The sequence below is a fragment of the Larus michahellis genome, chromosome 2, assembly GCF_964199755.1.
Source record: "Larus michahellis chromosome 2, bLarMic1.1, whole genome shotgun sequence".
Classification (NCBI taxonomy): domain Eukaryota; kingdom Metazoa; phylum Chordata; class Aves; order Charadriiformes; family Laridae; genus Larus; species Larus michahellis.
In genome coordinates, this window is record NC_133897.1 from 78395021 (window position 1) to 78408600 (window position 13580).

The 13580-nt window shown below is 39.8% G+C and overlaps 1 protein-coding gene across 2 annotated transcripts in view; it reads right to left on the reverse strand.

The window, feature by feature from the left end:
- The window catches only part of EXOC2 (exocyst complex component 2), a 128255-nt gene extending 115017 nt beyond the window's left edge, over positions 1 to 13238 (reverse strand). For both annotated transcript variants that reach the window (XM_074576069.1, XM_074576068.1), the window contains exon 1: positions 13126 to 13238. The gene's annotated coding sequence lies outside the window, so the exon portion shown is untranslated. The remainder of the gene's footprint in view (positions 1 to 13125) is intronic.
- Positions 13239 to 13580: the final 342 nt, after the last annotated feature.

Here is a 13580-nt window from a genome sequence, read left to right on the forward strand (position 1 = left end):
TTTTTACTTGCAAATAGTCAAGTCCATGAAACCTAGAACCTCTGTAAATTATTCCTAACAGTAAACTGCAGTAAAGTTACAGTTTCCAAGCACCTGCAGTTAGGAAATACCAGAATTAAATAAGATACCTTTGTTTCAGCCACTTCTGCATATACAAAATACATTCATTGTACCATCATACACCACACTTCTACCCAGCCTCCTCAAATTTTCCAATGTTACCAGATAGATTGGTCATGAGGATCAAAGAAGTTCCCAGCGACCGGTTTCTTTCTTTGTATTCTTAAATTCTAACACACAATGAAGTCAGAAATCAGAAAGGCAGGAATAAGGAGGAAGATCTCCTGGTGAAAGTAATCAAATACTGCCCCCAGAACAGGATCCTGTCTCAATCTACACTACAGATGCATAGCAGGTCACTTATAATAAAAGTTTACAGTTACATTTTTTTCTTTTCAGTTTCTGGGTGTCCAACTTCAGAGCCCACAGCCACACCCAAAGTGAGTGCGAAATGTACCCTGAACATAAGGAATGCTGCACAGTGCTCAGAAATATTCAGGTCCTAAATAACCACCTCAAATCTATAAACAGGTTCGATCTTAAGTGTCTGTTTCTCATTTTCACCAGGAATGCTATCACACATCACAACAGCTATTTTAAAGACAAATTAATTAATATGGAAGAGGCATTTAGATACTCTGAACACCACAGAACTATTAATATCTTGAGAGAACTTCAGACTATTTTTGAGGAGTGTGCAATTAATAAAGAGATGCAGATTCCTGCTGAACAAACAAGAATATAGTAAATTGCAGTGTGTGAGCTGTGTCCAGTACATAAAGAAAATCCGGTAAAAGCCAATGACAACACACACAACATATGTCTGGAACTCAGGTGGTTTGTTTTAGTTTGGTGTTTTTAACTGGCAAACCTCATATTTCTTGACCGGTTGACTTCACAACATTAAAAATTACATTATGTTTTTAATAAAACACTAATTTCCCAGATTTTTGCAAACAACAAACTGATGAAAAAGGAATTAAGTTATATTCTATCATATGGATGGTCTTAGAAGTGTGGATGTAAAAGACTGGAAGCTTTTACATGAACCCAACATGAGGCTAGCAGTGAGTAGTCAACAGATGCAGTCTACAACCGTGTGGGTAGAACAGCACTGAAGGAGAGGAGGGCTGTATCAGCAGATTACAAAGAAATCAGCTGTGAGTCATCTCCAGCATTGGAAGAGAAGGTTGTGCTCTGGCAGGCAGAGGACCCTCCCTCTTGCCCTACTCCTATTTCTTTTCCAGAACTGTTTCCCCCCACACACACACACACACACAGAGAAAGACAGTCTCTGCCTTGCTTCAAAACTGAGGCCAGGTCCTAGTCTTGCAGATGAGTTATTTCCTACCCCTATCCTGCCGATTTTCCTCTCCGACTTCTTATCCATAAATTCAAGCAGGGAGGGAGAGGGGTGTTAATATCCCAATTCTCCTTTCAAATCCAGACACCTTGGTAGCTCCTCTTTATTACCTCCTGTTCCTTGCCCCGAGCCGTCTTCTCCAGATATCCCACCTGCGCTACTGCTGACCCACTTCCTCGCTACAGGTGAAAGTGATAGACCCGGTCTTCTGTCAAGATCCCTAGTCCTGGAGTCACAAGGCTTGCCCAGCTCTAATCTGCACTGTATTCAAAGCTACATTACCACAGCATCGCCTGACAAAACAACAGGCAGCAAAAGAAAAATAAGCTTCCCAGTTCCCACTGTTAAACTTAACACTACTTGGAGCAATCAGAATCCAAAATTGCAGGGAGAGTCTTGTTTATTCCTACACAATTGCATGACATATGCACAGAAGTTCAGACCTCTCAGAATTTGATGAAAGAGGATGCCAGAGAAGAGCCAGGTGTCTACGTTTATCTAGAGCGAGGAGGACAAACTGCATCTATTCCTCATGATCTTATCTAGTAGTCTTTGTAGCTTTTCTCATAGATCCTCAGCAGAGCTCGAAGACATACAACAGCTGTAAAGAAACAGTGGGGTTATGCCCCCACGTTCACACTGAGCCACCTTTTGCAGGAAGCAGCATGTGCCTAGATACCAGTAAGACAACATAACACACCTCTTTTGAGCAATTTTTGTAAAGATTTATATACAATGTTAATCAGTAACGCAGGTGTAAAAAAGCCATCTTCAGGAACTCAGTAGTCTTATGGAGAGGAAGAAATACTGAGGAGAAAAAGTAAAATAGAAGCTCCTTCTGTATAATTTGGTTCGTGTCCCCCCCCCCCCCCAAAAAAAAAAAAAAGTTATGGTTCCCTTGAATTGTAGCCATTGTTTCTCTCAAAATACCTAGGCACACAGGTAATTGTCTTGAATCAATACCAAAACTCAAAAGTAATATTACAACATATTTTTCTGGATTTCAGAAATTGGCACTAGATCCCTCTTTGTGATGAGCTAAATAAATGTAATAAAAATGCTGAGCCTCCTGAGGTCTAATATTTCTTCTAAAGTATTTCCATACTTACTGCAGAATTGCTTTAAAATACCTCACTGGAATGAGAATACCACAGTAAATCTCAACACATTACAAAAGCACTACAGCACTGAAACGCTCTATTATTATTATTTTTAAACAGCAATTGGTTTATTTTATTTCAAAGAGTAAGTGAAGGAACTCTATGGAATCTGTCTTTACTACAAATATCAAATAAATGCTTGGGAGCCTTCAATTCATTTATAATATTTCCTCTCCGTCATGACAAACACATCAATAGTTAAAATAACTGAACAGCTTATTGGGAAGCCTAGCAAGTATACTACTGTGGCCCAAAAGCAAGTTTCTAGGTTTTTTTTAAATATTTAAACAAAGCTGAAAAAAATAATTACTTTTTCCTTTCATTAAAAGATACAATCATCTAATTAAGAGCTTTTGTTGCAATTCAGTGCCCTAAATAGAAGTCCTATTATTTACAGATATGTATTATGTAAATAAATAATAATATTAAAAGCAGCCCTCTTACTGAAAGACTGCTTCTTATACAGACTAGGGCAGACTGCATAAAGATGGTTTTCTATACAAGATGTTTCCTCTGAGGAACCAGGCTCACTGAAGAAGTGTTAAGACGACTATTTTTTTGCAATGGACAATCTTCTATACAAATAGAGCTCTTTCCCTCCTTACTCTGCCCCCCGCAGTTTTTTTTTAAAAAAAACTTCATTTCCTCAGAATATCTCCCCAACAGTTTAACATGGATGACATCTGTTTGACTGCTCCCATGATCTTGCCCATATTATTCTATTATTCTGTCATAATTCTTGTTATGAAAGTGCAAGGAGTTAGAAAGCCTCTGCAAAGACCACCTACTACAAAGCCATCTTGAAAAATGCCTTTCATAAACATCATCTTCATCTTTACATGAGCTTCTCAAATAAACTCTCACAAAGGTTTGGTTAAAAAAAAAATAAAAATCCAGACAATTCTGAGCATTACAAGCTTGCTAAAGAGGTGGCATCTTCACTCTTTATCCTAAGAAAAGCCACTTTAAAAACAAACAATGAAGAAAAGAAATATGGCCCAACATAAAAGAAAACCCAAGTCTAGTTGCTTTTTTGACTCTTGTAAACCTTCAGTTGGTTTAAAGCAAGAGTCCTTAAATAGGTTTCCCCATTCAATTTTCAATGGCAAGCAGGGAAAAAACACACACAAAGTGAAATGCCAACAGCTACCACATCTGTTCTGTAAAGCAGAGTACTGCTTGCCACTCTAGAAAAAGTACCAGAATATGAAATAAGTGAACAACAGAAGTTGAGGATTTAAGGATTTTAAATTGGATGGTAAGTTCAAATCCCAAAGGAAAAGTACAAACATCACGAAGGCACAGAACTTTGGAAAACGTACAGGGACACCTTACAAATTTCACCAGTGGAAAAATTAACAGTTGAAATGTTTTAGAAGTCAGAAACTCCTTTTTAGAACAACATAGCAAATTGGTTCCAGTGACTGAAAATTCAGTCACGTTAAAGTTTTCAGTGGTACTTTGTCACAGACACTGAACTTAAAAGATTCTCAGAGGAAGACAGACTCAAGGTCAATGCAAGTGCCATGGTCATCTAGCAAAGGGAATCTAAGCTGTCAAGAAGGGAGGAAAGAAAAATGCCAAAAAGAAAAGAAGGGAGGAAAGAAAAATGCCAAGAAAAATGTCATCGCTGAGAAAGTCTAAGATACAAACAAGCATTCAAGTCTTCAGGTATCAAATATTTATTTGTTCTCACTCATATGTATGTGACAGAATACAATCTTAAAAATCTTGAGGCAGGAACAGGGGGAATGACCAGAGCATCACCCATGTTCAAATCACAGTATGCCTCAGATGTTGTTGTTTACTTTTTAAAAAACAAACTAACCCGAAACCAGTAGGTGAGGTACTCTTACCACACTAACATCACAGCACTAAATGCTTTCCAAATTAACAGAATTACAAAGTGCCCTTTTTTAAACAAGCAATAAATACTCAGATTCCAGAACCTATGTGATGGCCTTTTCACCTTAAACTACACAAACTTGTGCTTCTACTAAATAAATCTAATAATTTATTTTCACTAGAAAATCCGGATTCCCCCAAGCACAATACACTACGACAGAGTCAGTGAAGGGACATAGCAAATGACCCCAAGAGAGACGACATAGCAAAAAGTTTCCTACACATTTGTACTCAAAACCATTACAAAATGATGAAAAACACTATTGCAACCTTTTCTGTGCTTTATCTTCCCAACAATATAAATTCAGACAGACAATCTACATAAACCAAGATTTAAAAGCATCCAAAAAGCAGCACTGTGAAAATAACTGACATTTATTAACCCCTCTGGAGATCTTCAGTGCCCTAGAATTTCCACAGCCTTCAACACTGCATTAATAATACAAAGTCCATTCCTGCAAGCCTGCCAGAAAAGACTGGGAAGTGAATAAGCTAAACAATGCTGAAATTCCAAGTGATATTAAGAATCTATGCATGTTTATTTAAATAATAAAAGAAGACTTGTCAATTTAAACAAGAAGTGCTCACGAATCTTACATTTAGGGGGGAAAAAAACTCTTCAAAACACCACTAAGCTACTTATAATGAAAAGATGAACAAACATAAAAAAGGGGGTAATTTCACCGTCACATAGAAAAAACAAAGCCTCATTTGTCTTGCCCTGTCATATCCAGCATGTTGATTCAAGCCAATATTAACACTGACAAACATGTTAACCTACAGGACAATGTTACATGCCAAAATCAGTTTCAATTTCGGAAGATGTGCAAGTTTTGCGATGGAGAGGGCAAATGACAAAAAATAAAAGATTCGGAGTATTAAGTGACATAATACGATACCCTTCTCTTTATAAAAGGGCTCCCGAATATTCCAATCGGTCATGAAGGGCATACTAGAGATTTTAGTTTTAAGGCAGCCAAGGAATAAGGGCAGCAGTTTTGCTTTCACAATCGTCACGCTCACAGTTTTCCTCAGTATCTCAGAGGTCCTGCTTTCCTTAACCCAGCAAGGTACACCTTCATGGCTATATATCTTGCCAGAACGAAAGCAAAATAATCACAGCCCTCAGCGATGCCATTAACATTTCTGAGTCACGCGGGATTAAAAGGCCGGACCCCAGGCAGATGCTGGGCAAGCCCCTGGGCAGAGGAGTTGAGCGCCCGTGGCAGCCTAGGCTGCAGCTGGGAGGGATTGACACCGCTAACTGCGGAACCCGGCTCAGGAGAAACTCCGGGCGCAGTTCCGGCATCCGAAATAAATTAAAGTAAACAGTGTTGGTCTCTCTCTCTCTCTCATCCACCCTGTTAGCAGCCTCTCGGTTGAGCTGGAGACCACACACCCAGACCACACAGCACCAGCTGAACTCCCTCGCACGCAACATCTCGAAGCTGTCACTCTGCTGAGGTATGGGGAGGAAAAAGGGGGGCAGGAGTGCGAGTGTGTGTGTGTTTAGAAAAGCTGCTTGCTCTCTCCTCCTATCATTACAGCTGGTTATGTTTTGTGTGGTTGGGAAGGAGGGAAAGAAGGGAGGGATAAAAAAAGACCTATAAACCTCACTAAGAAAACATACTGGTCTTGGCCTTTTGTAGTAATGATTTGCACTCCTCCAGTACCAGTTTAGTAGCTGATGAAGGGCTAACAAAGCATCCATTTAACATCAATTAACCTTCTATCTATCACACGTCAAAGAAAATAATCTAGACTAGTATAAATCCATTTCCTTGTACATATTAAATGACAGCATCTTATCAGTTATGATGTACAGCATTCCTATATATTGATGCATTTTTACATCAGGAATTTTGACACATTATTTATTTGGGGAGAGGAGAGATTCCCCACAAAGAACAATTCACCACACAAATGCCATTACAACATCAAAATGTCAAATTTTTCCACAAACATTCCGTTGTAAAATGAAGTTTTCTTCATTAGTATCTTACACCATAAACAACCTGAAGGAAATTAATGAGCCTACATATAACACTGACTTCGTGACCCATCAGCAAGAAGTAAAAATAGCAAACCTCTAAAAATAGATTAAAAAGAACATTAATCTATAATGCAGATGAACAGAAGTTTTAAAATGGGGGGACAGGGGGAATTCTTTCTTTCAGTTCAGCAAATCACTTAATCTGCCCATTATATCACCTGTTCAAACAGAAAAAGCCAAATAAAAAGTTTGAAGAATTTTAAAATCTATTTTAGTCAGCCTACTGTAAAAAAAGATGCCTTTCCCTCCGCTCCTCTGCCACGAACACACATACCTCCTCCATCAAACTCACCAGCACATGAATTTAATTTAATCCACGCACACAGCCTGAACAGCCCAGAACCACAGTCACATTTTCACCTCAGCTCAAAATCTATTTACCTAAGTGACAATCTCCAAGTGCCATTATTAAACAAAACCATCAATACTACAATAATCCAAATGTCAATATTAGCCCTATAAACTTGAACTAGGACGTTTTTGTTGGGCAAAACCTTAAGAAAAAATCCCTTAAAATATCTCACTTTACCAAATACATTTTCAAAAAAGTTAAAGTTCCATAACTTGACACTGAAAATAAATTATTCCCCCAATTTATTAATTAGGTCTACATGCTGGTTTATAGCAGTTATTGAATGAACTCTTTTGCTAGTATATTCAATTGTACAGCACCAAGACTCAAGTCAAACCAATTTAAGTTTTCTGAATGTCTGTTCTGGTCATACTGAATTGGCTAGAAAAGGGCAATAGCGCAGAAGAAAATGTAATTTAAGAAAGTCTGAACACAGATGTTTCTCCCCAAAATTTCCGCTATTTTCATTATAAATTGCACTACAACTCCACAGAAATTAAGTCATCTACTTGGTTAAAAGCTTCTGTATTTATTACGTGACACATCACTATAATCTAGCAATGTTGTGAATAAAAGCCTTAAACATCTATATATAAACATATATATAGAAAAAAGTCAACTCAGCTTTACACAAAACCATATCACAGATGGCCATAAATCTCCCATTAATTTCTAAATTCTCACAAAGCACATGCTTTCCTACATCTGCTTCTACCTCCAACATACAGCAAAGTTTGCTTTATCTAGAAGTTATTCCCTTTACTGCCCTCCAGTTAAACCATTCATCCTTCTTTTGTTCTAAAGTTATTCATAATTTTCTGTGCATTATTTTAGTTATTAGGAAAATGGTGAAGAATCTTAATACCTTCATCATCCCTCTATCTTATGTTATTCACAGGCAGAAATTCAAAAACAATACTTCAAGCATCAAAAACTTTCAAATATGTTTATGCAAATGCATTCAGAAAGATCCAGAAGTTCAGAAAAATAAACTAAATAAATCCCAATGGGGTAGGATTTTTTTTTTCCTAGAGAAAAGAAACAGGACACCACAGATTTTTTCTAAGTCCTGTAACTATACACAATATTCTTTATAAAAACACTATATAACCACTGTAATTACACAGTTCACATGGTTAAGTTTCAACTTGGGTGCTTGTAGGTAGGACAGCAACACTAAAATTAACATTTGCCGTGTGACTTCTTTGGCAGTTCCTTTTCTTTCAAAAATATTTAAAAGATGACACATGCGTTTGTGTTACTGAGATTCCTGTATTCTTCATGTTCTCTCCCAAACACCTCTTTCTGGCCTCTGCACAGGGAAGTACTCAAGCCATACGCTATAGCATCTTTCTCTATTCACTTGGTCAAACGCACGCTCAAGTATTTCACCAAGAGCCTGCACGCACAGGTATGTTTCTGACATATTTCAGCCTGCCTCTGCCTTACATACTCTCAGTCTTCGTTTCCACTCCTCCACCTAAAATCCCCTCTGCTGCATGGAACTATCATGCTTTCAGAGTAGTAAAGTTGTCTTGTGAGAAACAGAAGTTCCCCTGCCTTCTACGCTGATGAAAAGGAAACATAAGAAAAATCCATTAGCTATATACATAGCTTCTTAACTTTTGGCCAAAAATTTAACGTTCACTTTTCCAGCAAAAAGCAACGTACATATGTTAAAACCACAGTGAGATTCGAAGCGTCACAAGACTCACAGAATTCTTAAATAGAAAATTTGAAGTCATTGCGTTTTTAATTGTGACATTGTAGGATTATCTCAAAAAATCAGTTTAGTTTGTCCTCAATACAAAAGCAGGCACTTGAAAAGGAACTTTTGCTCAGCGTAGCCCTAAATCTTTAGCTACTACAGGCTTTTTGATGAACTTCCAAATACAGGGTACATTGCTTTTGGGTTATTCACAAAGTGAAGGAAAAAACACAAGTCTAATATACCTAAAAATCACCAATTTTTGTTGTAATCTGATCCACAGACACTGTTACACTGCCCGAGTCCCCACTGGCTTCTGCATGATACAGCCTAAGGTCTGCCTTAGAGAATTAAACAGAAAATCTGGGAATCTGTAGTTCTCTTAAGGTCAAGAGAAAACCAGGGCTTGGGGTCTCAAAGATTTTGTTTTCCTTAAAAACAAAACAAACAAAATTAGAAAGGAAACACAGACTTTCACACCCATCACTGAGTGCAATCACAGACAGTATTTTCTACCGAAAATGCTGAACACAGTCTGCAGATTAATTAAGAACAACTGTTGTCAAAAAAAGGATACACAGACCAATTTCCTTTTGAAGAAAAAGCACTAAGTACTTCCACAATAATATAAAAAGTACAGTTACAAACAGTTTCTCAGTAGGAGGGAGGGGAGATGTTTGACTTAAAGTTATTTAAAATATTAAATACTTAGCTTACCTTTCCCTACGCAAAGCGCATAACACACCAGTCACACGATTATCCTTATTTTCAGGCATTTCTCTCATTACTCGGTCTCTGGGAAAATTGCTTCAGGTTCCTTTTTTTTTTTTCCCCCCACCCAGGAGATCACAAAAACGAGCTCTCTCTCCTGTCCTTCCCTCTTCCTTTAACTTTTGACATTGGGAGAGCAATCTGACTACTTTGAACTGAAATACTGACAGGGATCCTAGAAAATAATTTTCAGGTTAAGGTACAAAAATTTTAATCATCTTTATTTTTAAATTGATACTTAGCAAGCTGTAAACACAGACCTTTGCTTTCGCATTCAGCACAAAAAGATGAGACATCAATCTGACATGACCGTGCTATGCACGTGCTGTTTAATCATCCCTCATCCTACAAGCACTTTTACAAACAAGATTTCCCCCATTACCAAGCACTGTATTTCTCCCCTGGGAAAAGTAATTTGAAAGACAATGTTGCACAGCACAGATTTACAGAATGTAGGTGGTCCAAGAGAGAAGGTCTAAATTAAGCTGAAGAGCTAATGTCTGACTTCTGCTAAAAGATATTAATTTAGCAATTTTCAGACTTTGAACCTTTAGCGTACTTTTAAGTACAGCAGCAGATTCCACTCTTACTGAAAAACTCACATAGAAAATAAATTCACTGTAACATGTACAGTCTTCCGAGTATTATTTGCCTGTTCTTCATTGTAAAATGAAGTACTACTGATTTCTCCTGTGGAAGATTTTCTGTGCCTGTTTGCATAAACTACGTAGTGATATACAGCCATTCAAAATACCTGTCTGTGCTTCACAGGCTGTTTTGTCCTGCAGTACAAAACCATAACTGTAGATTATTTCATGGATACTTTCAATAGCTGTCACAAACCATGTTTTTAAGAACACCTTTTATACTCAGTCTTCTGTTAACATCCTATTGAGGTATAACTTTTTTCTTTTCTCTCTTTTTTTTTTAAATAGGAAAGCAGAAAAGCATAGAATAAACAGAATTAAAATAACTCAAAACTGATGTTTAGTTTCAAATACAGTGCTTAAGACTTACTGGATTTACAGCTAAACATATCAGTCAGTGAAATAAATTGATTAAGTATGGTTTAACATATCATATCTCAAAGTTTTCATCGCTAAAAGAGGTCAGTGGCCTCTGCCTTTCTAGTCAACCCACTTATCTTGCTTTAGCCCAGCTTCACTGGGAGGAGTAGCATAATAAAGAATGGACTGTATCAGTGGATACGGTTTCTTTTTAATAGGACCTCGGGAAAACAATTGGAGGATTACAAATTTTAACACCTTTATTTTCCGTTTTTGCCTCAAATGTTGTCAACACCTAGCAAAAAAACTCTGATCATATTCACAAGAAATCCTACAACTCAAAAAAGATAATAATCTGAATACTACAAATTCAAAAATACTTAGTGAACAGTACCTTTTGTACTGAAGATGAAACTGTTTCTCTGCACAACAATATCCACTGCTCAAAGGGCAATGTGTTGAACATTTTACTTTAAAGGTTTATTTTTATTTTTTTAAGTTAATGACTTAGAACTTTAAGGGTTTTTCAAATTAATTCTAAAAATGTCCACTAACTTAGACTAGACAATAACTGTTTAGCACTAATATCTGATAAAGCAATTACAGGATAAAAAACCACCCAACTATCAAGTCTGTAAAATATTGTAATTTATTGAATGAAGGCCATGAAAACACAAGACAACTTTACATTTTGTTTAAAAAAAGCCATCACAAGTTTGATTGGTAACATGCTTTTAATTAAATAGTTTCACCTCTGACATACACTAAGAAAAGTTACATTTTCCACACAGGAAAAAACCCTTACCATTACAACATAAATTAATGGTATTTTCACTGAGATAAGTCATACCAGTATAATGAAAATCATTGCATCCTGTTTTAAATGATGTTTAAGACACCAGAAATCCCATCTAAGTAAAAACATTGTTGTCTGAGGGTGGGCATAAATCACAAAAACTGTAAACTAAGCTATCCATGAGAAAGAAATCAGCAGCAGGCCATGCCTTTTGCTCCTTCTTGCAGGGTCAGCACAAGCTGTGATAGATACAATAGAAATAGGGAAGCAAAAACTACAGAGCTTTTCTTCTTCAGGTGAACGAAAGGTAAAGCAAGAAAACAGACCTGTTTGCGTAAACCACAAGTTTGTTTATTTGCAGTTTACGTTAAAAAAACCCAAACAAATAGAAGTCCTTTAACTGTTTTGACAACTTTACCAAAAATAAAAACAAAACAACATTTACAGTAACGAAATGCACATCAAACACTAAAGAAGAAAAGAGGCTGATTACTTATTTTAAGAATGATCAGAAAGCCTGGAAAGTTGAAGCAAGATTAGGATTTTAAACTAAACTTTTAAGAATGAATGTTTGTAGTTTAAATTTAATCTGATGCTCTGTCAGAGGTAAAATGGCTTAACACCTCACTGGCTCACAATTCAAAGCTTTTGAGTGTATGGATAGAAGCTGTTAATCCACAATGAGCAATCTAACTGCAGGAAATAGAAAAAACCGGCGGCGGGGGGGTGGAGGCGGCGTGGGGTGGGAAGAACGAAAAGCTGACAGTATAGAAGGAATGCTATTTTGAAAACCAGTAAAACTGTACAGAATGGGAAACTCTGTTTTGGAAATAGGATTATCCCCATTTTCAGATATCTATTCCCCTCTATAAGAGATCCTTTTCAGGTTCCTGATTAAGACACTGAAGAGGCAAGGAAGAAAGATGTTTGGTCACCCAGCTCACGACCCTCCTGGACCGCAATGCAGTCCAAGTGAGGGAGAAATGTACAACTGAGTAAAGTGTAAAAAAAAATAAAAAAAATAAAGTCACAGAGTAAGTGTAACACCTCTAGTTAGACATCAACGAAAGCAATGATCTCTCAACCATTATATGTTATTTTGATTTGTTCCACATCTCTTACTATGATGCTTTCTTGTTGTACTTCCCTAAGTTCACATTCATTTTGGGGGGTCATTTCTGAAACTTTACAGTACCACTGAATACGATGTTAAAAAAACCTGCAAGTAACCAGCTCTTCAGAGCTCAGACCTCACCTCTCCCCTGCTAATTTCCTCTACTCCCCCACCCAGCTCACCCAAACACTTCACTGAATGATTCAAGAAAGTCCCAGACCAGACTCGTTTCATCGTATAACCAAGCGGCCGCCGGGAGCTGTCACTAATGAGAAATAAAGGCAAAACCTACTGAAACTGCTGCCCTGCCCGCTGCCTTGCGGGGGCCAACCCCACCAGCCCTGAGGAGGGCTACCTCTCACAGACACCGGCCGCCCAGAAAACACCCACCCGCCAGCAGGACACCGTGTGCCCCCCGGGGAAGGGCGGGCGGGGAGTCTCACAGGCGGTGCCCCGGCTCCTGTCAGAGGGCTGAGGGAGGAAAAAGACGAGCGGGGGGCGGGCGGCGACCCGTCCCGGCGGCAGCAGGCCTGCCGCCGCTTGGACGGGTCGCCGCCCGCCCCTAGCTCCCTCGGCGGGGCCAGCAGGTGCCTTCAGGGGGGCTGAGGAGGCGCCACCGCGGCCCAACGGCCGTTAACGCCAATTCCGTCCCCGCTTCCCCCCTCCGGGGCTGAGGCGGGGCCTAGGACGCGACACTCAACCCCGCCCGGCGGGGGGGTCGACGCTCGACTCGAGGAAGAAGGTGGCGAGGGGGAGGCCGAAGGGAGGTGGGGGAAAGGAGCCGGAGCTGCCCGGCAGAGGAAGAGCGGGGCGGGAGGCCAGAGACTGTCACTCACCGGCCGCCGCCGCCGCGTTTCGTATCCGGCACCTGGGGCAGGTCCGCTCCCGGCAGTGCCTCCGCGTCCGGCGGGCGCAGGCACCTCCAGCCGCTGACCGAGGTGAATCGATGGAGCGCGGAGCGATCGAGCGGGGAGCCGGGGGGGGAAGGAAGCCGCTCCCGCTCGCCGCCGAGCCCTGCCCCCTTACTGGCACCGCCCTCGCGCTGCCTCCATCCGTCGCGCCCTCCCTCCATCTTGTCCCTGAGGGGCCGGCGGTTGAGGTGGTGGGGGTTGGACCCCCGGTGGAAGAGGAGCTAGAGGAGGATAAAACTGTAACAGCCGCGGCGACAGCAAAGGACAACGGCAATAATAAATAATTATAATAAAACCGGCCCCGAGCGCGGTGTCGGGGTCCCAGCGGGCAGCGTGGGGACACCCCCCCCTGCCCCATTGCTGTGGTGGTGTGGGGTGGG